The 7915-nt window shown below is 41.7% G+C and overlaps 1 protein-coding gene across 1 annotated transcript in view; it reads left to right on the top strand.

Annotated features, from left to right (window-relative positions):
• The first annotated feature begins 7140 nt into the window (after positions 1-7140).
• The window catches only part of rab3il1 (RAB3A interacting protein like 1), a 55499-nt gene continuing 54724 nt past the window's right edge, over positions 7141-7915 (top strand). Inside the window, exon 1 of the mRNA XM_033039071.1 lies at positions 7141-7260. The gene's annotated coding sequence lies outside the window, so the exon portion shown is untranslated. The remainder of the gene's footprint in view (positions 7261-7915) is intronic.

The following is a 7915-nucleotide window of genomic DNA, read 5'->3' as shown; positions in this document are numbered from 1 at the left end:
GAGTCCGCAGGCTCCGCGACTGGAGCCCTTAGGTTAGTTCCAGCCGGAAGCCACCGCCGGCTCCCCGTACAGGGAAGAAATTCTGGTACCCCGTACAGGGAAGAAATTAAACGGTTTCCCCCACCCCTCACATATATACAGCTAAAAAAGAATAAAAACTAGAATCAACACATACATTTAACGAGACAAAAATTTAAAAAAAGACAGACAAACTGCAGTTGAGCCGCTGACGTTAGGTGCCGTCACACCACATATTTGAGAGTACCAGAGGACAAGCTTGCACAGTCTGAATTTGATATTTGTCCCTTTTGGAATTTGCACATCTACTTACAGTGGAGCCAATTAATGGTAAAAATCCAAGCTGGGTTTTTGTTTGAAGTTAGTTCAAGAGAAATAAAAGCAGAAAATGCTAGAGGTACTCAACAGTCAGGCAGCAACTCTGCAGAATGACTCAGATAATGTTTTGGGTCCATGACCCTACCATCAGAAGTTAGGAATCAATGATGTGTTATATTACAGAGAAGGGGAAGGAATGCAGAGAACAAAAGGCATGCAGTAAGGTGATGACCAAAAGTGATTGGATTACACAAATAGTCTTAGTGCTGACTTGGAGAGGGTGGTTAAGGCTTGTTGAAAGATCAAAGAACAGTTGATCTTAAGTCTTTAGACTTTAGTGATACAGGGTTGAAATAGGCCCTTCTGCCCACTGTCTGTGCTGACCAGGAATCACCCCGTACACTAGCACTCTCTTACACACGAGGGATAATTTACAATGTACAGAAGCCAATTTACTTACAAGCCTCTACATCTTTGGAGTGTGGAAGGAAACCAGAGCACCCGAAGAAAACCCACACGGTCACAGGGAGAACGTACAAATTCCGTACACACAACACTCGTAGTCAGGATCGAACCCGGGTCTCTAGCACTGCAAGGCGGCAACCCTACCACTGTGCCACTGTGTTAACCTAGGTGGGCATATAAATAGATGAAGATGAACAAGCACAAGCAATGTGGAAAAGATTACTGAAGAATATTGAAGCCGCTTGCTGTGTTGATGTTGCTATCTGATTAAAGTCAGTCTACTCAGCAGAGACCAGAGTTTGAGTTGTCATGGCTCAAGATAACATTTGTAGGTACATTTGAGTTGATAGTCATCTCAGAAATAGCTACATTTAGACATTAAATTAAGGCTGATTCAGGTGGACAGATAAGATTCTATAGCTCTGTGTTCCCTGGTGTTCTAGGATACATTAATCATTAAACCAAGAAGTAAAAATTAGATTTTATGGTCATTGTCAGATTGCTATTTTTGGGAGCTTGCCATGTCTAATCAGCTGTGGCATTTCATACATTACAACAGCTACAACATTTTATGCAGTACATTTTGGTTGTAAATTGCATTGAAATATCCTGAGATCATGAAAGGAAAATATTAATATGTTTTATTGTTCAAAATTGTAAAGTCTATGGATGTTGCTTTTAATCTAGAATTTGAGATGGCGGAATTGGCTTGGACCGTGTAAGACATCTGTAAGAGGGCGAAGAGTGATGCCAACAGAGAATGTTAGAGTGAAACATTGAAACATGTTTAACATCTAACATGTAATTAATCTCTGGGAAAATATTATTTTACGGCCCCGGGTTATTGTTAAATCGGCACCTGCAGCAATTGTCAATTAGACTACAACCAGAGATTAGTTTGCAGCATTTGAAGACAGCACATGAAGTATAAAATTCTGATACATTAAAAATGTAGCAAAGGATTAGAATTTTAACAGAATGAAAGTATCTAGCTAACACAAAGCTGAGTAAGAATACCAAGTGTTTAGACAAGTCAGAAATCCCTTCTAATGCAATCGCGTCAGAAATGAATATATCAACTTTTGGGGAAACTTTGGGCATGCATAAGATCCTCTGAAAGACTTCTGCCTTGATTTGCTGACGGTAGACTCATAAACCAGAAAAGGCCACCATGAAAACCGAAATGGATATAAACCTTCACAATTCCATGGATATGCAAAACGATGTCAAATGTTTTTCTTCAGTTCTGCTTCAAAACCTCTGTCACTCAACTTTGCCATAAGGCCAATTGTAAAGATGAAGTGCTGGTAATATCACTCGGTCAAATATTGGTTTAGAAATAGTTACTCAGTCAAATGTCATTTTAGAAACAGTACTCACTGTATTTTAAGGCTAGAGCCTCTCCCTTTCCTTTGTGTCCGAGTTCTGATTTCCAGAAGGTTCTTGAAGGCTCATTTTTTCCTCTGTCCTTGTGGTAATATGGCAAAAGAAGTACGCATGGAATTTTGAAACCCTTTCAAGTAGTGCTGGTCACTTGACCAGCTAATCTGCAAATTTACAACACTGCTTTGTTCTTGTGTTAATCTCTCTCACTAACATTCTGTTACATTTTCAGTGCTATTTCACAACACAAAGTGGTTAAACAACTTGTAAAACGAAGCAATTTTTGACCATCAGGTCCGGAACCTTGAAAGCAGGATTCTTTGTCACAATAAAAGTAACAAATGAAACAAACAAGAACAATTATGGAATTTTAATCTTCCCTGTTTTTCTGAAATGTTACCTTCACAGTCTTGTGGGCGCTCTCCAGGTCATTGGGTTGGATGAGTCCACGAGTACAGCCGAACCACATCATGACTGACCAGCAGGGGGTGTCAACACTGAAATGGTCGCGTAGAGGCCAGCTGGCCCCTAACATGGGGTAAGTGGAAGATTAATGCTCCTGCTTTCTCTTGGGTGAAGATATAAATGTTGCTGATCACAAAAATGGCATACAAATCATTTAAATCCATGATGGACTATTTATGGGTTTCTTCCTTGGTGGAACCTGACTTCATCAGGTTAAAATGTATTTGTTCCATCTATTTGTACAAGCTTTAGAAATATGTTCCAGTCTGATTGATGGTATAGAGTTTTTATCAAGGCACAAAACTTATTTAGGAGGCCCTAACAAGTTGGTTGGAGCCAATGTCCTTGGGCAGTGATTCACTTGATGGTCATTCAGAATGATAGGAACAAATAAAAGCATTCTTTAAAGTTTGTCTCTGCAGATTGGAGCATTGGGATGATGACTGACTTTTCATGAGTACAAATTTGTGGGAATAATTTTTTACATTTAGTGCCCATTGGAAGCAATGAATGAAAGTAATATTTTATTGTTTTTGCTAGGGACCCAGTCCAAGTAGGGGAAAATCAACCAACTATTCCATGTGTTGGTCCATTTCATTATTTTGTTCCCAGAACATGAAATTGATGTGCTTAGGATAGATTGACAAACTTAAACTGCTTTCAGGCATTGGTTGCTTTAGAGCTAACTAATTTATCTTATTGTCTTGCATAAAGAACTTACAAGAACCTTTGGTAAACTCTCCATGTTTATTGTCACATGCTAGACGCTTTATGGCACGTCCATCAAAGATGGCAGTAGTTATCTGACCCCCAGAATCATGTGTCATAAGAACCAGGTACCTTTGAATCTCCACTTTCAGTTTCAGATTCATTGCCAGAGAAAGCTGTGGAGGCCGTCAATTAATATTTTTAAGGTGGAGGGTCAAGGGTTATGGGAAGATGCTATGAGATTGGGGTTGAGAGGGAAAGATAGATCAGGCTTGATTGAATGGAGGAATAGACTTGATGGGCTGAATGACCTAATTCTGTTCCGACAATTTATGAACAACAGGTGGCTCATAAGAAGTCAGGTGGGAGTCTGGCAGAGGGTGGTAGGTGGTTCAAATCTTTGTACTTGTAATGATCAAGACTTCCTTTAAAGTATGTGGAGCCCAAGTTAACTTTTGTGAGCTCACAGGAATGTCTCTGATAGATCCAGTGAGCTGCCAGATGTTATTATAATGGCTTCAACTGAAGTTACCTCAGCACAGATTTTGAATGCCTGATCTGACAGCTGAGTGTATAGCAAGACAGTAATGTTTTGTGGAGAGAATTAAACTAAATTCATGTACAGATGACAAACGTTGCGTTGCCACTCTGCTTCCGACTCTGCCATTATAACTTTTTTTTCACAAGTATCAGGTATGTCAACTGCAGGTGGGTGGGGCCTTAGAATAAATTAAATTGTTCCGTGACTTCTTACCTCACATCTAAATGCAAATTTGAACTTGGCGTGTGCAAATTAAGTGTTGCCATTAGCAGCAGCATGCGGAATTGGGAGCATCTTCCTCTGCGCCAACTTGAGAACATCTCCATTGCAAGGTGCAGGCTACAATTAGCTACATGGCACAGCCACAATGCTGGGTGCTGATTTGCAATTCCCAGGAGAGCGGGTATGTCTGCCTGCAATGACACAGACTCAGAAATCACTGAACCTCCGGGTGATTCTCATGGTCTGCCAGTATGCGGGTCAAATCTAATGATCTCAGGGATAATGAGATTCCCACCCTCCGTCACTGTCTGCTCACTCAGCGTGCTGAATCAGTTGACTCGGACCTGTCCACAGGCTTGTTGTTTGCATTATATCCTGCTCATTGATTCATTAAAAAGTCTACTTTTGTAATCTCTTTCTGTGTGAATGTAACCACATAAGCACACATCCTGCCTGTGTAACTAAATTTGTACATTTGAAAATTATCTCGCTCTGTTTTATTTCTATTCTCTCTCTTCACCCCCAACCGAGTTCTCTAGAAAAGGGTGTATCCCCCAAACATCCACCCACTCTTTATGCACTGTGTGCATCACCGCTAAACTGTTGAAGCCTGGAGTTAATTAATAGAGTATAATAACTAAACAAAACTATCACAGTCTGTGTATGACCACAAACAAGGAAAATGTTGCTCTGTGACCTTGCATTAGCAAAAGTCGGCAGCTGAGTTTGCAAGAGTTGGGGTAGCCTGTGTTTATATTCACTCTAAGCTTATCAACTTCCTTAGAAGCTCACAAATCTTTCTTTCATCACGAGGCTTTGCCATGTTATGTGGGGGAAGAAGATAAGGAGATGCAAAATGGAGCTTGGATCAAGGGGCATTCACACTGGGACATCTTTTAAATATGTCCCATCAGGCAAATGCATCAGCATCTGCCTTCCAAAGAATCGTTGGACTTGGTCATCAAACGGAATGCAGGACAGCGATTTGTACCTCCTCTGCCTCTCTCAATGAGTCAGAATCTCTCACAGGTTTACTAATCTCGCATAATTCATGGTGTGTCCAGCAATTTGCACAGTGTTAATTAGTGACGAGCAGATCACTACTGACAGGTAGCAGTTATTTTAGAAGAAACATAGAAAGTATTTGGTTTGGAGAAAGTAAAACTAGTTGTAAGGTGTGACAGGGTCCTCTCCCTTGTGTGTCGCTTTGATCCCTTTAACTAGCTGACAAGGGCAGGTGAGGCCAATCATTGGTAACAGCAGGGTCTAATTAGCTGATAAAGGTTGGACACTTGAACCTTGTCAGCCTGCTCCCTATAAAACACAGGAATGCTAGCCAGAAGAAACAATGTGAGGTAAAGAGACAAAGTGGTGTTAGCTGTGCTATGGACCTGCTAGCTGTGTTCCCCCTCGTTCAAGGAAGACTGAGTCACTGGGACAAACCCAAGACCACCAGCGCCACCATGTGATCAAGACTGGACAGCTGGGAAAGAAGCCTGAGCCAGCCTGCTACTCTACCTAATGCTGACTGAGTGGCCGGGGTCAGCCTGAGATTCTTGAACCTCTTCCTGGTCACGCGCACACACGCACACAGAGGCACACACGCACACAGAGGCTCACACGCACACAGAGGCACACACACACACACACAGATGTGCACACACACAGAGATGCGCACACACACACAGATGCGCACACACACACACAGATGCGCACACACACACAGATGCGCACACACACACAGATGCGCACACATAGACATAGATGCACACACATACATAGATACACACACAAGATCACAAGGCCTCCTCCTGTGACGATCGGGAATGAGTTGCCTGGACAACCCTGAGATTGCGTGTTCTCATGGTGTTCTGATGGCGTCCTAATATTTCCGCTTTCCGGAATAGTCTTTCTGCTGACTAGTTAGTATGCAACAAAAGGTTTTTACTGTACCTCTGTATGTGTATCAGTGCTGTAGCACAAGTTCTTGCAAGCTCCTTTTTTAATTCAAAGGAAGTGTTAGATTAACAACTGTGTTACAAGGATTAACATAATGGGCCTGTCCCACTTAGGCGAATTTTCAGGCCTGAAAAACTGGCAACTGGAACGGCGACTGTCAGAGACACACTCACTCACACACACACACTCACACTCACACTCTCTCCCTCTCTCTCTCTTAAAGAGGGGGGGGGGGGGGGAGAAGGAGTGGAGACAACTTTTAAGAAGCCAGAGATACATGGCTGTGAAGCTCGGCGGACATTAACATTACCAGTTGGTTATCCTTGGTTCTGAAAACTACTGCTTATGTTTTTTTCCCCAATGAGCCAATGAAATTTACCGGTCACCACCGGCTACAACCTACGAGAACCTTCGACCTCCTGGCAACCCACTAGGACCTCCTGGTGACCCACCTACGGCTCGCTACTCTCCATGGCAGCTTCATTCTAGTCGGTGCTAATTTTTTCAACATTCTTCAACATGTTGTAATTTTTCAACATTTATATAACATGTTGAAAAGTTCGCAGAGACCATAATGAGGCTGCGACTAGTTCCCAGAATGCGGGAACTGCTCACGACCACGAAGGCGAGTCCTCGGCAACCACCTGCAAACATTTGGCGACTATGTGGCGACTGCATAGTCTCCCGCCGTTGCCTAAGTGGGACAGACCCATAAGTCTTTTGGTTCATTTTCATCAGCAGTAAAGTCAGGGGCTTATGCAGGAATTTAAATTTGATCAGTTTTCGAAAGGCATGTAAAAAATGTAATCATATATGGACAAACCCTTAATGTGTTTAATGGTTATTGGAGGGAGTTGCCATTCCTCCTGGGTACACCCTGAGCAAAACTAGAATCCAAACATTCAAGCTAAGACTTCTGTCCTCTGAACTTATCTTGACTCCGTTCTTCAGCACTTGTGATGCTCCATCTTTATCTCCACACCACCACATGGTACACCATCTATTCCATAGCTGCTGTGCCTCTGATAAGCTTTGAATTTGATATACGGTATTGGCCAGTAATTTTAACTGCATGGAGATCCAGTTGTTCTACACAATGATGATTGATTGTTGCATTTAAAAAGCACTTGGGAGATTTTGACATGCCATACTGCGACTAGATACTAATCTATAAGGAGCTGGTAAGTCGGCCAGCTTAATGGATGTGACGAGTTGTTTGGTTTCTGGTGTAACATTTAAATTAATTTTTGGTTTTATATTTTGCACGTTGTACAAAAGAACGCTGAGTATGTGAAACAGATTAAACATTAGGCTTTAGGGAATGCAATATGTAATTGACTGAAGGTGTGATTTAGGTTGGCAATATTATATGGACCTCATGTTACTGCTTAAGTGTAATGAAGTAGATAATGCAGCCTGAGCCTTGGGTGTTTGTGAATATGTTTGTCATATTTCATAGGAGCGTTGCTAAGCAAAATTTGAAACTGAATCACCTAAGGAAATGCAAGGTGACAATTTGTGATAATTATATACTAACAGAAAGTTTGGGTTCTATTGCATCATTAACCAGAGTTCCGGTAACATTTTACATTTTGCAGTGACGCAAGGTGTTTCACAGAAGCATTCCCAAACAAATTTTAAGATCATCAAAGCATATAAGGAGAGGCGATCAAAACTTTGGACAGGATACATTTTAATGAGGGTCCCAAAGAAGCAGATAACGATAGAGATGGTCAGGGAATTAATAACATCATGTAAGACACAAGGAACTGCAGATGTTAGTTTACATAAAATACATAAACTGGTTTACAGAAGGTGTGGGAGAGGGAGTAGAGC

Source organism: Amblyraja radiata, chromosome 20, assembly GCF_010909765.2.
Source record: "Amblyraja radiata isolate CabotCenter1 chromosome 20, sAmbRad1.1.pri, whole genome shotgun sequence".
Taxonomy (NCBI): domain Eukaryota; kingdom Metazoa; phylum Chordata; class Chondrichthyes; order Rajiformes; family Rajidae; genus Amblyraja; species Amblyraja radiata.
Note: the sequence above shows the minus strand (reverse complement) of the source record. Positions and strands in the feature narration are given on the sequence as shown.